This window comes from Gossypium arboreum, chromosome 10 (assembly GCF_025698485.1).
Source record: "Gossypium arboreum isolate Shixiya-1 chromosome 10, ASM2569848v2, whole genome shotgun sequence".
In the NCBI taxonomy this organism is placed as follows: Eukaryota; Viridiplantae; Streptophyta; class Magnoliopsida; order Malvales; family Malvaceae; genus Gossypium; species Gossypium arboreum.
This window is the reverse complement of record NC_069079.1, coordinates 11,069,896-11,088,627: the sequence shown is the minus strand read 5'-3', so window position 1 is coordinate 11,088,627 and position 18,732 is coordinate 11,069,896. Positions and strand designations below refer to the sequence as shown.

The following is an 18,732-nucleotide window of genomic DNA, read 5'->3' as shown; positions in this document are numbered from 1 at the left end:
CTTTCTGTGACATCAAATACTTCAAACTTTTATGATCTGTGAATATATGACATTTTTCACCAAACAGATAATGTCGCCATATTTTCAATGTAAATACAGTTGTTTCCAATTCAAGATCATGTATCGGGTAATTTCTTTAATGTGGTTTTAGCTGTCTTGAAGCATAGGCTATTACTTTACCTTCTTGCATCAAAACACAGCCTAAACCATTTAACAATGCATCACTGTAAATTACAAATTTCTTACCCGATTCAAGCTAAACTAACACAGGTGCTTCTGTCAATAAGGCTTTCAACCTATCAAAACTCTGTTGACATTTATCAGACCACCCGAATTTTACATTTTTCTGCAACAACCAAGTCATTAGAGAAGCTATTATTGAAAAACCTTTTACAAACCTCAGTTAGTATCCGGCAAGTCCTAGAAACTTCTAACTTCAGACATAGTTTTTGGTGGCCTCCAATTGACAATAGCTGAAATTTTATTCGAGTCCATCCTAATACCTTCGGCAGATACAATATGTCCAAAGAAACCAACTTCCCATAGCCAAAATTCACATTTACTGAATTTGGCATACAACTATTTTTCATGCAGTGTTTGCAACACAATTCTCAGATGATCTACATGTTCATTTTCATTTCGAGAGTAAACCAAAATATCATCAATAAATACCACCACAAAACTGTCTAGATACAGTCTGAAAATTATGTTCATCAAATCTATAAACATTGCCGATGCATTTGTCAAACCAAATGGCATCACAAGAAACTTTTAATGTCCATACCTGGTTCTAAAATTTGTCTTTGGCACATCTGAATCTTTTACTCGTAGTTGATAGTAGAAAAAATGGAGATCAATATTTGAAAATACAGTAGCACCTTTCAACTGGTCAAATAAATCTTCAATTCAAGGCAATGGGTACTTGTTATTTATTGTAACTTTGTTAAGCTGTCTGTAATAAATGCACAACATCAAATATCCATCTTTATTCTTTACAAACAAAATCAGTGCCTCCTAAGGTGAGAAACTGGGTCAAGCAAAGCCTTTATCAATAAGTTCTTGTAGCTGTGCTTTCAACTCTTTTAATTCAGTAGGAGGCATTCTGTAATGTGCTATAGATATGGGTGTTGTTCTTGAAACAAGATCTATAGAGAATTCCACTTCTCTAACCGATGGTAAATCAGGTAATTCTTCTGAAAATACATTAGGAAATTCACATACAACCGGCACTGACTGAATCTTCGACTCAGATACTTTAATGTCCAACACATATGTTAGATAAGCTTCATAACCCTTTCTAACATATTTCTGTGCTGATATTGCTAAAATCACATTAGATAACCCATCTAATTTATCAGATTCAACACAGAGTAACTCACCACTCTGACATTTCAACACAATGTATTTATGTTTACAATTCACCATTGTATCTTGTTAGGTTAACCAGTCCATTTTCAAAATCACATCAAATTTATGAAATGACAGTAACATCAAATCAGCTGAAAAGCAATAACCATTTACCATCAACGGACAGTTTTTACAGACTTTATCCACCATAACATACTGGCCTAGGGGGTTTAAAACTTTAACCACAAATTCAGTGAATTCAACAAGTAAATTTTTAACAGACACTAAATTTGTGCATATGTATGAATTTGTGGAACCAGGATCAATCAAAGTAGTAATATCAGTATCAAGTAGATAAAATGTACCAGTAATGACATCTGGTGCAGAGGTATCTTATTTAGCACGAATAGCATTGCTTGTGCCTCAGATTTAACTGTTGTATCCCTTGTAGTACCTCGTCTACGACAGACATTACCGGGATGGCGGGATGGTCTGCCTCTTGAAGCGGGATTACTCGGCTTTGAAGTTTGATCAATATCTTTTTCAATTTTTTACGGGCAATCATTGAGAAAATGATCAAGAAATCCACATCGGTAACAGGCTCCATTTCTCAAACGACATTCGCTAAAATGAAATTTGTTACAAAATTTACATTTCGGTTTAGGATTACTGACATTACCAAAACTAGTTATAGATGGAGACGAGGATCTCGGTTTAAAGCGTTGAGAGCCTCACTCTTTTTCAGAATATCTCGCTGATGTTGTAAAACAAGCATAATACTTCTTTGATTTCTTCAGAGCAGATGATTGCGACTTGCTCATAGTTATTTTTCCAGAAACCCAAGCTTCTCTTTTAGCTTGTTTCTTTTCTTTACTTAATTCTTCAGCTTTATGCGCTCGATCAACTAACACCACAAATTCCCTCAATTCAAGAATTCCAATCAAAAGCTTAATGCCTTCATTTAAGCCTTCTTCAAAACATTTGCACATATTAGCCTCAGTTGGAACCCACTTTCTAGCATACTTACTCAATCGAACAAATTCTAGCTCATAGTCAGATACAGTCAGGTTTCCTTATTTGAGTTCTAAAAATTCTTTCTTTTTTTGGTTCAAAAATCTCCAACTAATATACTTCTTTCTGAATTCAGTCTGGAAGAATTCCTATGTAATATTTTCTCTAGGTACCACAGAAGTTATAGTATTCCACCAATGATAAGTTGTGTCTTTCAGTAAAGATACTGCACATTTCAAACATTCAGCTGGTGTGCAAAATAATTCATCTAAAACTCGGATAGTATTTCCAACCAAAACTCAGCTATTTTTGGATCATCATCTGCAGTAGCTCTAAATTCTTCTGACCCATACTTACGAATTTTATCTACCGAAGGTTTACCAGTTCTAACAGGTTCTACTTACCAGTTCTAACAGGTAAAGATACTTATGGATTGAGGAGCAGGTGGGGGAGGTTGTTATACAGCGAGATTTGTTCTTATATACTAGTGAACCATTCATTCATCATTTGAAAGAAGGTTTGTTTTGCCTCCTCACTTCGGCATTCAGATACGGCGCTTTCACTAGTAGATGCAGCTCTTTGAACTGAAGCTAAAGCATTGCTCTTAACTTCCTCAGATTCAGCTCTAGCTTAGTTGGATGACATTACTATATGAAAAACACATTTAAAATGGTCAGGAGATATCACACTATCACAAATTATATAATGAGATGTATAGCTAAACTTATACTTGCTACATTCAATTCAAGAATTGACTAAATCGTAGCTCTGATACCAATAAATGTAACACCCCTAACCTATGTCCGCATCGAAACAGGGTTACAGAGCATTATTAGAGTTTTCAGAATATTTTCAAATAATTCATGTCAATTACTATTTATTTTTCGAGATTATTCATAACGTTTCTTAAATGGACCCTCAAGGTCTAATATGAGTATTAGAATCGAGTCGGGACTAAATCGGGAACTCAAAAAAATTTTCATGAAATTTTAAAATTTTTCTTAAATGCAGGCACACACGCCCGTGTGGTCAAGGGACACGCCCGTGCTACAGGTTGTGTTCAACCCCATGTAACTCTCTGACTTGTGCCACACGACCAACTATACGCCCGTGTGAGTAGGTCGTGTGATCAATTTAATTTTCAAAAATTAGGTGCAGGGTCCACACGGCCAAGACACACGCCCATGTTCTAGCCGTGTAGTACATACGACTGAGACACATGCCCGTATGTCTGCCCGTGTGCTTAATTCTAAGCACTCTGTTTATTAATTTTAAGATGCAGGCGACACATGGCTAAACCACATGCCCATGTGCCAGGCTATGTGTCACACATGGTCATGACACACGCCCGTGTGTTTACCCGTGTAAACAAAATAAAGTAATTTCCTAGCTTTATTTCTCACCCAAATTTTCCAATAACCTTCACCAAAATTACAATTATATAACAACCAATTCAAGTATTAAATCCAAGCCAATTCTAACATATAATATGATAGTTTATCATATACATTTATGTTTATATTCTTACCCTTGTTTAATATATATATTAAACATAACTTGAGCAACCATATTTAATATACTTATCACATAGGTTTTTATCATATTATATCCTTATAAATATACCAAAGCAAATCATTACTAGCTATTCCAATGGCTACTTTACAGACCACATTTTTATGCCAATAATGGCCAAGTTACCTATACATGCCATTATACCAAAATAAGTTTGCTATTTCTACCAAAACAAGTTAGTGGATAGTGTGATGATGCTCCGACCCATCTCCAACCTTTGCGAGCTTCTAAGCACTATAAAATAGAGAAAATAAAACCTAGTTAGCATTATGTGCTTAGTAAGTTCGTATAACAGGAATTAAACTTACCAATCTCATTTATTAAAATTAAACATACAATGACATGTTTTTCCGTCAACTTGGCAAATTGCCTAGACATATGCACTCAATCAAACAAGTTAGTTACATGAGTCTCATGTATATCAAATAAGCATAGATGATCTCATCATGAAACACTTCATCAAATAATTCAAAAGCATTCAAGGCATATTTCTATTTATCTCATCATTTTTCTCATGTCGAGAGTTTTATTCGTTGAATTATTGAAATATCGATGGATACTCAAATAGTACACTTAAGGTGTACAAATCTGTAATTCATCAATTCATAATCAGGGGTACCTAGTAGGGCACTTATTCAAGAAGCACACTCTCGAGCCACACATCAGGATGCTTAATGAGCCATGTAATCATGTAACAGGACACTTATCCGAGCTAATTAGGAAACTCATAAGAGTTTTACTCATAGAGCCTTTCAGATATCTCTGAAGAGATAATATCAGGGAGCTTTGGGTAAGGTAACAGAGAGTTCAAGAAAGCTTAACAGGATGCTCATGAAGAGTTGCATTTGTGTCCGCATTATATGCAGGACCACAACCGATCGTATGTCAGGACGCTCACAAAGAGCTGTGATAGTGCGCAACACATGCTAAATCACTACCAATCAAGATGCTCATAGGAACTATATATCAAAATGCTCGAGAGGCTATATCGGGATTACTCGTCTGAGCTAAATCCCTTTTGCAACATATGCAGAATCACATTCATATTCGGGAAATCACATGTATCCGTCGATTTTCATTATTCAAACAGAACTTAACATTTTAATGACCTTTTCTATCATGTGATCATTCATAAATTTATAACATTCATATAGTCAAATAAATATTTACTTCATTCAAATTAAATATAACATTCAATTCAAACATGTTAATATACATAAATAAGTTACACGAACTTACCTCGATAATAATCCGTACAAGAAAATCTACTAATCCGAAACTTTCTCTTTTCCTCGATTTAAATTTGAATTTGTGTTATCCAAATCTATATAAATGAATTCAATCATAATTTTCTCACATTTCATATTCTATTGAACTTAATTTACATCCTAGGCAAAATTACCATTTTGCCCATAAACTTTCTAGAAATTCCAATTTTGTCCCTAGGCTCGAAAAATGAAATTCATGCAATTTACTCCTTATTCCAAGCCTGACCGAAATTTCAGTATAAAATTTACAGCACATGTATTCTATAAAATTCTGAATTTTTCTTTAATTTTCACAACTTTACAATTTAGTCCCTAAATCACAATTTCATCAAAATTACTTTGTAAAAGTTGTTTATCTATAAACAATCTTTCATATTCTACCATAAATTTCAAATTTTCAGCATATTTATCCATGTTATAACTTCTATACTTTGATAACTTTTCAAATTAATCCCCTAAATAGATATATTAGAGTATCCCGATCTCAAAAATATAAAAATTAATAAAAATGGGACAAGATTACTTACCCAATTAAGCCAAGAAAGCTTTTTTTCTCTTTCCTAGGGTTTCCATGTATCTTGGGGGAAAGGATGATATAAAATAAGATCATATTTTTTTAATTATTTATCATCTTTTAATTGATTTAATTTCCAATTTAGTCCTTAGCCTTTTCTAATTTTTCCATGGATGATTCATCAAAAATATCTACTATCTTTTCTTTAATGGTCTAATTACCATATAAAGACCTCAAGTTTTGAATTCCATAGCTATTTGATCCTTATAGCTACTGGAATCTAACATTTACATTTTATTCAATTTGGTCCTATCCGTAATTAAGCACAAATTCGATAAATTTTTTTATTAGAATTTGCTTATAACATTTCTATTAAAATACTAACCATGCAAAAATATAAAAATAAAATTTCTATCCGGCTCAGGTTTGTGGTCCCGAAACCACTATTCCAATTTCACATTAAAATAGGATGTGACACAAAAATCTTATATCGAATTCTCTTTAGCTCTCCTACCTTCATAATTAATTAAATTTCACAAGGATTTTACCCTAAATTTATTATTTTATCATTTTATTCCCTAAACCTAAAACTAACCAAATTCACTTGACACAGTAGTCCTATTTAACAACCAAGCTTATAAACCTATCATTTAACTTCAAGTATATCAAAATTCATCAATGGCACATTTCAAAACCTTTAACACTTTTACAAATTAGTCCCTAGATTAGCTAGATTAAGTTATAACGATATAAAAAACATAGGATTTACAAGAAATTGACTAAGAAAATGCTTACGTGCAATGGAAAAGATGAGCCAAACTCTCCAAGCTCCTTTGAATGGCGTTTTACGATGGAAAAGAAACAAAGAAGATGATGTTTTGTTTTTAATGTTTTAAGTTTTATTTACTTATTTTAACTTTAGTTAACATATAAAATATTGCTAAAACATCCACTAATCGTCTCATCTTAATAAAAATGGCATAATTACCGAAAAATGGGAGGGTTTGGGTAAAAATATTGGCCCAAAAAATGGGCTTGGGCAAAAAAACGAGGCCCGTTTAGAAAACGGGCAGCCTCAGTAAGATTTTTTGGCCGGCCAGCTGAATTATATATTAATATATTTTTTATTTTATTTTTAATCATTTTAAAATTTTAATATAACCTTTTTTATTATATTGTCAATTTGTGTATTGTTTTAAGAATTGTTTTAGTATTATTTTATTTGTCTTAATATTTGTTTTATGTTTTAAATATATTTGATTTATTATATTTTTAAAATTTTTATTTAATGAAATAAGCAAAAAAATTAATATGGGTTGGTAGGCTGCTCTGCTTAGTAATTTTATTTTGGGCAGGCTTGGACAAATTTTAGGCCCATATTTCGGTAGGGCGCCTGAGCCTAGTAGACAGGCCTAAAATTTTATCTGGGCCCAGCCCGAACCCGGCCCGGCCTGGCCCATGATCACCTCTATCTGTAACACTTCACCTCGAGCTGGATCAGAGATATTGATCATGCCCAACTTGTTACATAGATAGTCAACCCGATTCCTATTAAGTGCCTTTGTGAATAGATCAACAAGTTGTTCTCCTATCTTCATATAACTTGTGGAAATTGACTTATCCAAAATTTTCTCTCAAATAAAGTGACAATAAACCTCGATCTGTTTGGTTCTTTCATGATAAATCGGGTTTAAGATGATGTGAAGAGCTACTTGATTATCATATAAGAGCTTTACCGGTAACTAATGCTCCAATCCAATTTCAGTTAACATATGTTGTATCCACATGATTTCATGTGTGGACAGTGTCATAGAACTATATTCCAATTTTGCATCTACAACATTTTGTTTCTTATTCCTCCATGATATTAAGCTTCCATCGATAAAACCACAGTATACAGTAGTAGATATTCTATCTATCTTAGATTTGGCCCAGTCAGTATCCACAAAACACGCAATACCAGTTTGTGCATGATTGTTGTATAATATGCTATGCTTAGGAGCTCTTTCTAAGTAACATAAGATATGCTCTAGCGTTGCCCAATGTTTTATTGTAGATGCAAACATAAACTGGCTAACAATACTCACACCAAATGCAATATCCGGGTGAGTTACAATAAGCTAGTTTAATTTCCCAACTATCCTCCTACATCTTTCAAGATCATCAAAAGGATCACCATCCTCTTTTGCCAGATGCACATTAGGAACCATTGGAGTACTATAGGGTTTAGCTGCCAAATTTTTAGTTTTTGCAGGTAGATCAAGAGCATACTTTTTTTGAGATAGAAAAATTCCCTTTTTGCTTCTTGTTACTTCTACCCCCAAAAAAGCATGTCAACTGATCCAAGTCTTTTGTATGAAATTTGATATGCAAGAAAGACTTGAAATAAAAGACACCTACGTCATCATTTTTTGTAATAACAATATCATCAACATATACTAGTTACAAGAAAAGTAACACTGACCTCAAATTGTTTGTAAAACATCGAATGATCTCAACCACTTTTATTCAGTCTAAATTGTTGAACTGCCTCACTAAATTTTTCGAACTAGGTATAGAGGCTTTACTTCAATCCATAAAGGGATTTATTCAAATGACATACCTTCTTAAACTCCCCTTAAGCAACAAACCCAGGTGGTTGTTCCATATAGACTTATTCTTGAAGATCCCCATGAAAAAGGACATTCTCAATATCTAATTGGTTTAAAGACCAATTATAATAAAGGACTAGCAAAATGAATAAACGAATAAAGGTGAGTTTGGCCACATGAGAGAAAATTTTTGAATAATCCACCCCATAAGTTTGATCATAGCTTTTTCCAACTAATCTCACTTTAAGTCTAGCCACAAAACCATCTAGATTAACCTTAATGTTGAATACCCATTTGCAACCAATAGCCTTTTTACCAACAGGTAAATCCACTAGGTTTCAAGTATCATTCTCGTCTAATGCATATATTTCCTCTAACATCACATCATGCCAACCAGGATGATTTAAAGCTTTCTGAATTGTCTTAAGAATAGAAATGGTATTTAGGGACGTAATGAAAGAACAATAGGAAGGAGACAAATGGTTATATGAAACAAAATTAGAAATAAGATAGGTACAACGACGTTTAACTTTATATAGAATAATAGGAAGGTTAAGGTCACTTGGGATTGGATCAAAAGACGAAGACATTGGTAAAAGGATTAAATCTGATGATGAAGCCACTAATATATGACATGTATAATTAGTCTCTTTACATATAGAATAAACTTGAGTAACCGGTGGCCTTGTCGGAGCAATTGCCAAAGAATTAGAATTCTTTGGTTGAGTAGTGACAGTGTAAATTAACCAATCATCTTCCTCCCTTGTTTCAAAAGATTCTAAGATATTTATTCTTAAAAGAATGACACTTGTTTTGAGAATGCAACATGATAGACACAAAATACTTGTTGAGATTTGCACTATAACACTTGTATCTCTTTTAAAGGCAAAAGTACCCCAGAAACACACACTTTAAGGGTTTTGGCTCAAGCTTAGTGAAATGAGATTGAACATCTCAAACAAAATAGGTACTTTTGAAAATTCTTGGTTCCAATAGAAATTTTGGTTTGGATGGAAATAGAATATTATATGGGTTATTACCATAAAGTACAAAAGAAAGCGTGTGATTGATTAGAAAGTAAACCGTCGAAACAACATCAGCCCAAAATTCTTAGAAACTTTCGTTTGAAATAAAAGAGTTGTGGTTGTTTCAAGGAGATGTTTGTTCTTCCATTAAGTGACACCATTTTAAGATGGCGTGTCAACACAAGAAAATTTGTGAATAATAATATTTTAAGTCTTAAAAGCCTTACAAGAGTTGGAAAAATATTCTTTAGTATTATCACTGCACAAAATCTAGACAAGCACACCAAAATGAGTTCTTATCTCAGCACAAAAGGTAAAAAAAAGGAGAAAAAACCTCTGACCAATTTTTCATAAAATATATCTATGTCGTTAGAGAATAATCATCCACAAATGTAACAAAATATTGAAATTCAGGTTTAGATACTACCTAACAAGGTCCTCAAACATCCAAGTGTACTAACTCAAAAGCAAAACTAGCTCGTTTGTTAGATCTCAATCTCAAAGGGTTCTATTAGTGCTTTCACAAAGTGACATACTTCAAATTTCAAGGAAGGTAGGTCTTGAAATTATGGACATAACTTCTTCAGAAAAGAAAGAGAAGGATGTCCCAAGTGACAATATGTTTTAATTGGAAAGAGAATAGTAGGACAAGCATGTTGGATCTGTGCCCTAAGTGTAGTATTTTCGTCTACCTACACTTGTAATTTTTTAAACAGATTGGTTAATAAAATTATTCATGAATTACATTAATACTTTGTATATTGTTCTCATGTGGTTTTTGCACACAAAGCAAAATGGAAGCAAATGTTACTCGCTAGTTGTCTAATGTTTAACTACTATTAAATGGTATTATGTGGTCGGATCGTAATACATAAAAATAACTAATATTAGTAGACAAACCTAAACATGTCCTTAGTCTAATCAGAAATGAGCAAACTGATTGAAAGACTAATATGCTCTCTATCAAGTCCAATTGGGGAGATATTTTGTCTTGGGCATCAGAGCGAATGACTCTCAAAAGATAAAAGACATAAATGTGACTGATTAGACTAATAATATATCAGACAAGACCCAAAAAGAATAGATACTAAATCCATTTATGGACTTATTCATTTGTGACATTTATAGTGTGACATACCTAAACCTAAGTGGATGACGGACTATGTATGCGTGACTCGTACACTTTGATGTAAGTAAAAACTTGAGTTCGAATAGATAAGGAACCGAAAGCTAGTGCATTGGGTGTATAACTTCTACAGTATGTAGCATTATTCATAATAGTGGATTCATAGTCCGAGACATGGGTAAATAGTATCCTCTCATTGGCATTACATGGTTCATGAAAAGCAAACATGGCCACGAATTGTTCGTCTTTGTGATGAATAGCTTGATCACTATTTGATAGTGATTAACTTTTCATGAAGAAAGATGTAATGATTACCATGAGATAAAATAGGATCATATTGGGAGAGATTAAGGATATCCTATGAGGGTAACACACTTATGACAAGGTCATTGGATAAGTAATGAGTAGTTGCTTTCGTAATGGCATGTCGTTAGGGAAAGCTTAGTCACGATACTATACTAAGTGAGTTTATAATTAATAGGATAAAATTCGGTATTTAATTATAAATCACTTGAGCCCTAATTAAATATGTCCAATTGATCCCTCTGCTAGCTCGTTGAAACCATAAATGAATTGTGTGTTTGAATCAAAATGAATACAATGAATAAAAATAGAGAAAAGGAAAAACATTGAGAAATAATTATCGTTTTCTCCAAAATGGAGAAATTTAATCATTTGGAAATGAATGTGGTTTTCTCAAAATAGAAATAGAAATGAAAATGAAAATGAGAAACGATTTATTTGCAAATGTATATGGATTATTCAAAAATGACCGAAAGAATGAGTTTATACTTTTGAGTTATTTTAAAGCCCGAAATGAAAATAAACAATTTGGTAATAGTGAACATGCTGAATGGTGAAATATTAAACATATTTTCCCAAAATTTTATTGGGGGTAAAATTGGGATATGAATATTATTTAATATAAATATATTGAAGTTTATTTTGGAAAATAAAAAAATAGAATCGGGTTTGATCAAATTTCAAAGTATTGTATCGAAAAGTCTGGGAATTACTCGTAATTGGACCTGATATGAGAGAGGCCAAAAATCCCTTAATGTAACATAAATGGTGTAACAGCCAGTTTTTGGGTCAAATCAGAACAGTAGTTTGGGGACCATAAATCTGAAGTAGAATTATTAATTTTATTATTACTTTAAGGTCTACAGTATGATTGAATGACTGTGTGAAAATTTCGTTAAGAAATTTTATCGATAGAGTGTCCAATTTGACTAATAGGACTAAATTGCAATAGGTGCAAAATATGTATTCTAGAAGCTAGAGGTGTCTAATTGCTATGAAATTTTAAATTGGAGGTCCTTAAATGGTAATTAGACCATTATATATTAGTATGGAAAAAAGTGGACATAGCTAGGAAAAATTTTAAGGTTAGACATTAAGGGCATTTTAGTCATTTAGTAAATAAAGACAAAATTAACAAATAAAAAGTGTTCATCTTTTCTAATTTCATCCCCCATGGATGAAAATCACAAAGGAAGACATAACTAGGATTTGGCCAACTTTCAAGTTTGATTGTAAGTCCGTTCTTGTCCCCCTTTTTTTATGATTTTTATATTTTTGAGATTGTTATAACTTGATTTAACTATTTCAAGGACTAATTTGAAAGAAAATCAAAGTATAAGATTTTAACCATGTTAAATATTTGTTTATTTTGATGTTTAATGGTAGAAAATGCATGTTTGGTTTTAGATAAACAACATTCACAAAGTGATTTTTCATGAAAATGTCAAACAGGGACCTATTTGTAAAAGTTGTAAAATGTGTGTAAAAATGTGAATAAATGAAAAATGTGGGCTGTTATGAGCAAGGAATAGGTTCGGCTAGGCTTAGGTGTGATGAAATCGAATGAAAATCATTTTACGAGCCTAAAGACTAAAAATGTAAAATGTTGAAAAGTTACGGGAAAAAATGTAAATTTTGTCATAGTGTGTTTTTGGGCTGAATTGAACAATGTGATAATTAAATAATTTAAATTTAGTATTATAAATCAAGAAAAACGAAGTTCGGGTCAAGATTGGAGGAAAAAGAAAGTAATTGACGAATAGCTCCCTTTGGTTGTTTCTGTAACCGAGGTAAGTTCGTATGTTAAATAAGCTTTAATATAATTTTATTTAAATGCTTTAATATTTCATGAAATGTATGATTGATTGTGTGAACAAGTTTAACTCTACGGACGAGTTCAAAGACGGTTCGATAAGCAAGAAATCCAGTTTGAACCTTAGGAATTGATTAGGATACAAGTGACATGTCACTAGGGTTACCATGTTTTATGTGATTACGTGATCCGGGTGTTGGTCTCGTACATCCTACCGGTGGCTGAGTATACCGGCATATGTTGCGGTTACTTGACAACTTGTGTGAGCAGGTCCGTTGATTAGCTCGAGAGTGAGCATTATGAGATATGAGATTGATGTAGCATTGGCTATCATATGTGGCACTTAGTGTGCAAGATTCCCAAGTATCCGACGTTATTATTCCGAGTGGTTTACGGGTATGTTAGAGATGAGAATAAGTGTAAATTTGTTACGATATGGTACATGTATGTACTCGAAGCTTATGATTATTAATTCGTGAAATGACAATTTCAAGGTAAGTTGTGATGGAAGTGAATTATGATCATGAGATTATGGTAAATTATGTCATCTTATGTTATATTACTTACATGATTAATGTATGGTAAGGTTGTTTATTTCTTCATATGAGCTTACTAAGCTATATAGCTTACTCTGTTTTATTTTCAATGTTTTATAATGTCGCCAAGCTAACTCGGATCGGAGATCATCGGAGATTCGAACCACACTATCAAACTCTCATTTTTGGGTATTGATGATCTTAGTATTTTGAAAGTATGGCATGTATAGGGACTTGGTCATTTTGTTACATATGTTATTATGATTTTAGCCAATGTATTAGCTTGTAATAGTCAAAGGCTTGATTTGATATTTGGTCGTGTAAATTGGCTTTTTTTGGCTAACATGGTTGTAAGCCTAAGTATATTCATATATATGCCAATGTCTTTGGTAATATAGTCATAGTATGCTTGGTGAATGATGGAAAGTGATTCATAGTATGAATGTAAAATGTTTGGAAATGTGATATATTGATGAGATGATAAATTTGTGCACAATTAGGTGTCTTGGAAGTAGTAAATTGAGGCTTAATGAATGTGAAATTCGTATGATTGATTTAGTGCATAATAAATGTTGTGAGTATGATAGATGTTGCTATTGTATTGGCATGTTTTGGTCATAATTGTGGGTGTTTTGGTTGCCTAAGTATATTATGTTTTGTACTATTGAATTGGTGTATGTGTATGTGTGAATAAGGGTCGCAAATGGCTTGGTAAATAGCCTTTACTTTGTTCACACCGGTAGACACACGAGCGTGTGTCTAAGCCGTGTGTGACACACGGTCTGCCCCATAGGCATGTGTTCTGGCCGTGTGTCCCCTACACCTTAATTTTGAGAAACAAAATGCTCAGAATTAGGTACACAGGCAGAGACACGGGCATGTGTCTCAGCCGTGTGAGGGACACGGGCATGTGTCCCGGGAGTGTGAAGTCTGCACCTATTTAATGAAAATTTAATTAGCCACATGCCCTAGCACACGGGCATGTGACTTGACCGTATGACATCAATTTGTTCATGCATTGCAAAACAGAGAGTTACACGGGTTAGGGACACGGACGTGTGTAACCACACGGCCTGCCCACACGGGCATGTCTCAAGCCACAAGGGCGTGTGACCCCTGTTCATAGAAAAAAAATTCTAAGTTTTGTAAAAATTTCCTAAGTGCTCATTTTAGTCCCGAACCACTTTCGAAGTATGTTTCGGGTCTCGTAAGCTCGTATCAGGACTTTATGATTAAATATGAATGGTTTTAATTTGGACGCAAATTTTTTACTCGGAATTGTATGTTTGCTTATGATGTGAGTCCGGTAATGCCTCTTATCCTATTCCGACATTGAATAAGGATAAGGGGTGTTACAAAGGGGGCGACAACCCTAGTAGGAATATTAGGGTGTGCCGTCCACCATACTTGCACTCTAAGTAGGAAGTTATTTTTTTATTTGAAATAAACAACTACAACTTAATAAGGGTTCTACTTTCTCTTCTTATAAATAGATGGCATCGGTAAAGCTATTAACACAACTTTGAGAGATTGTTACTCTACCGAAAACTAAAGAGAATTTATTCTCAACTATTAAATATATTTTTCTAGAATAACAATTCTACAGGTTTCTATTAAAAAGGGGAGAATTTTTGTTTCTATTCCAAAAAGGAAAAAAACTTTTTCTAGTTATGTGTTTTGATTCAATTGGTTTGAGCCCACACTTGAAGCAGTTCGTGGTACAAGAATAGTGGAGAAGATCGCTTGCTTGAAAGTCGAAAAATATCAAGGATCCGTTTATCCGCTAACACACGTATGATTTCGGTCTATGGTTTATTGCTATAAATATCACAAACCGAGTCGATTTTTAAAATTTTAATTTTTCGTTGTGCAAGAAAACCGTTTTCAAATATGATTTTTTCCAACAAAGCCATGGATCGAGGAACCCACAAGTCAACAATATAAAGACTATCATATACATATCATTTACAAATAATGAGCCTCATAATAAGGTCATAGTGAAAGGCATTGATCGAGAAAAAAAGAGATGGTGCAATTTAGGTTATGGGTAAGTTTTTTGATAGATATTAACTTAAAAGGCAAGGTTAGGTAAATTTAATACCAATGATAAATTGAAGGATGAAGTGAGGTTAATACTTCCAAATGCAACAACTTTATAGGTAGAGAAAATGTTGGGATTACTTGCCATATGATCTATAGCCCCTAAATTGATAACCCATTTGGATGAAGAGGAAATAAAACACATATTAAATTTACTTGAATTCACAAACAAAGCAACGGAAGCCATAATACAACAAAAGGCAACAAAACACACAAAAAAGAAAAATTACAAATAACCTAAAACAATACCCAAACAGTATAACCAAACAGTGTAACCAAACAGTTTCGAACAGTATCCTATGAACAGTACTGAAACAATGGCAAGAAACCCAAAACACCCTCGAACCACCTCCAATCGATAACCCGACCGTTGGGCTTTTGTTGGAACCCCGAGTCGACGTCAAAGTCAAAGTTCAGTGAGAAGAAAACCACTCACATGCCCCCACACACTGGTACATGGAAAAAAGGTGCTACTTTTTGGGTGGTGTGCAAGACCCACGCACGACAGTTCAAGCTATCGAAAACTATGGATCATCTATTGAAGTGGTGGCACTCCTCTCTAAACTCGGGGTGTAGATTAAAAATCCTTTTGAAAAAATAATCCACAAAGAAAAAAAGATACCTAATCCCTTCAAGATTTAAGTAAAACATTTAACACACAAACTCAAATCGAAAAGTTTTGAGACCATGTTATTGAAAATAAAGAAAAGAACATATAAGGGAATAGAATGAAGAGAAATTACTTATGTTTCAGCTAGTGAAATCCTAAAATCAATCTTAAGAATCAATAACAGGTACTAAACATGTTAAACTTTTAAACTTCAATTTGTCTAATCATTAATTGCTCCTTTATCGCAGTGAAACAGGAATCGTGAAATTGTAGAACTGGAAGAAAATATGTTAGAAATACATATAACATATATATTGTACTTGATATTATAATAGGCAATTGCAAATAAAGAAGAGATATGAGTAGAGACTGAACAAGAAAGCAAGTCTGAAATTAAAAGTTCCGAGCCACCCTTAACAATGACAAGATAAAATAGAAAAATATCCAAAATCAGATAACGTCAGTGACACCCTGCAATAGCAACGCCACCGTCTGTCAATCATCCAATACTGAGAACAATTACCAGACAACAATGGCACCACACAATAGCATGCAAAACCAAGCAAAAGTTCAACCATATTTAGCGGAAACTTTAATAGTTTTTGCCAGGATGGTTCACTGTCAACCCTATTTAGCGGTAGACTTGGTGACCTTGGCACTGGTCGGGTCCTTCTTCTAAACACTCTTGATAACACCAACAGCAACAGTCTGACGCATGTCCCTGCCGGGAAAACGACCCAAGGGTGGGTGGGTACTCAAAGAAGGTCTCCACAACCATTGGCTCGGTGGGAACCATCTCACTAATACCTGCATCACCAGTTCCTTCTCAAGCTCCTTACCACATTGCCTGTCAATCTGGGTGAACGGCTTGGCAAACTGACAGGGACGTGTGAGGCGTGGTAGTCGAGGACTGGGGCATATGTGTTTCCAATTTGGCCATGGTAGTTCATGAGGATGTCCTGATAAGTGAAGTTGGCAGCCTTCTTAGCAGGATCATCCTCGGAATTTGATGCAATGTAACCAGGCCTGAATCCTTAACAGCAACATTCTTAACATTGAAGCAACTTCATCAACCGGAAGAGCCTCTGAAGAGCTTCATGGTGCATCTCAATGGACTTTAACTTCAGTGGTCAGACCAGGAGGACCAAAGGTCACAACAATACCAGGCTTCAAGATGCCGAACCAACCTGGAAAGTTCAAATACCACCAATCTTGTACACATCCTGAAGTTGGAGACGGAGAGGCTTGTCTGAAGGCCTCTTGGGCTCGCTGATCTGGTCAAGAGCCTCGAGAAGCGTAGGGCCCTTGTACCAATCCAAGTTGGTAGACGTCTCGATCATGTTATATATCACCCTCAAAACTAATGGGAACAAATCTCCAAGTAGGCAATTATGAATCTAATGCATGTCCAACATACCAGTTGAGTGAAAGAATCAAATAGTTAATAAAATAATTCATTAGTTTGCTAAATGGCAAGCCAGTGTATAGAGCATGTAAGCTTTCTGATTATAATGCAAACTTGATCCAAATCAGATGAATGTAAGATCAACTATTAAACATCAGCATTCAGATCAAATTGTTCAAATTCTCTTCAGTACTGCTGATCAATGACAATAAACAATTAAAAGTTAAAAAGGAAAGCCTTAAATGTTAATTTGTCTACATGCCAAGTTTATATTTCATATTATGAAGCTTTCACAAAAAAGCAATGCTTATGAAAGTACTGATTTACTTCTCTCCAAACCATCAATGTAATCAGAACTACGGACAAATATCATAAGTACAAATCTTGCTAAATATTCTCAAGGATTGTTTGCTCCAAAATGTTCTACTTAGGCTGGTTCAGTTTTTATTTGCCAATGTAGACATGATTGTGGAAATGATATCTAAACTGAAAACATGGCAATTGGTGTAAGAATGTGTGAATACCTGAGAAGAGGGTTCTTGCTTGTTAGATGAGTCAGAATTCCCTTCTTTTTCTTATTTTTTTTTTATTCTTCCATTTATCCCAGAAGGGACCAAAGCTGAACGACCCTCCTGATCTAAATTCCGATAGACTCATTGTTGCAGCTTCTGCCTCTGAACTCGGGTGTAGGCTTCTGTTTTACATTATTACAATGAACATCAGTAGGTTTCTGTTTTACACTATTACAATGAACATCAGACTTCCCTGAGAGCGGAATAATGCCATCCTTCCCATGGAAGAACTTAAATGCCATATCAAAATCCGGACCATCTTCGAATATCAGGCATCCTGCGCCCTGTCAGATATAGAAGAACCAAGTCAGGAAACTGGTCTACTTAGTACTTCAAAATCAACATCAATGTATCAAAGGACAAAAAAAAGAATGGGAGAAATTACACGAACATGAATTCGGAACTAGTAAAATTGCAAGAATGAAAGAAACTGGTCTACTTAGTACTTCAAAATCAACATCAATGTATGAAAGGACAAAAAAAGAATGGGAGAAATTACAGGAACATGAATTCGAGACTAGTAAATTGCAAGAAAAGAGAAATTCATTCAGCAGCAACTCAAACTCCACCAGTGTAAAAAATAAGTCCAAACCAGAAAGCAACCAAAGAGAAGATGATTGATTCAAGAGTTCAATTTGACACCAATGGCTGCAATACGTATATATTTCTAATTTTAAAATTTTATGATATCTTATTCAAATTTTAAAGTGAGTAATAGCGAAAAATTATTTTTCAAGGAATACTTATATTTTTTATATGATAAAATTTAAAAACATAAAGTAATTTTAAACAAATACTTATGTTTTCTAGTTATTTATAAATTAACTAGTAAATAATCAAATATCTTCACTTTTATTATTATTGTTTTAATTTAGGTTAAGTAATTTCATTCATGGACATAATGTCAATAACATTAAAGTCAATATTAAATTGTATAAT

At 33.8% G+C, this 18,732-nt stretch overlaps 1 pseudogene; it reads right to left on the bottom strand.

Moving 5' to 3' along the window:
- Positions 1 to 16,443: 16,443 nt before the first annotated feature.
- On the bottom strand, positions 16,444 to 18,035 carry LOC108487962 (elongation factor 1-alpha-like; annotated as a pseudogene).
- Between the last annotated feature and the right edge of the window lie 697 nt (positions 18,036 to 18,732).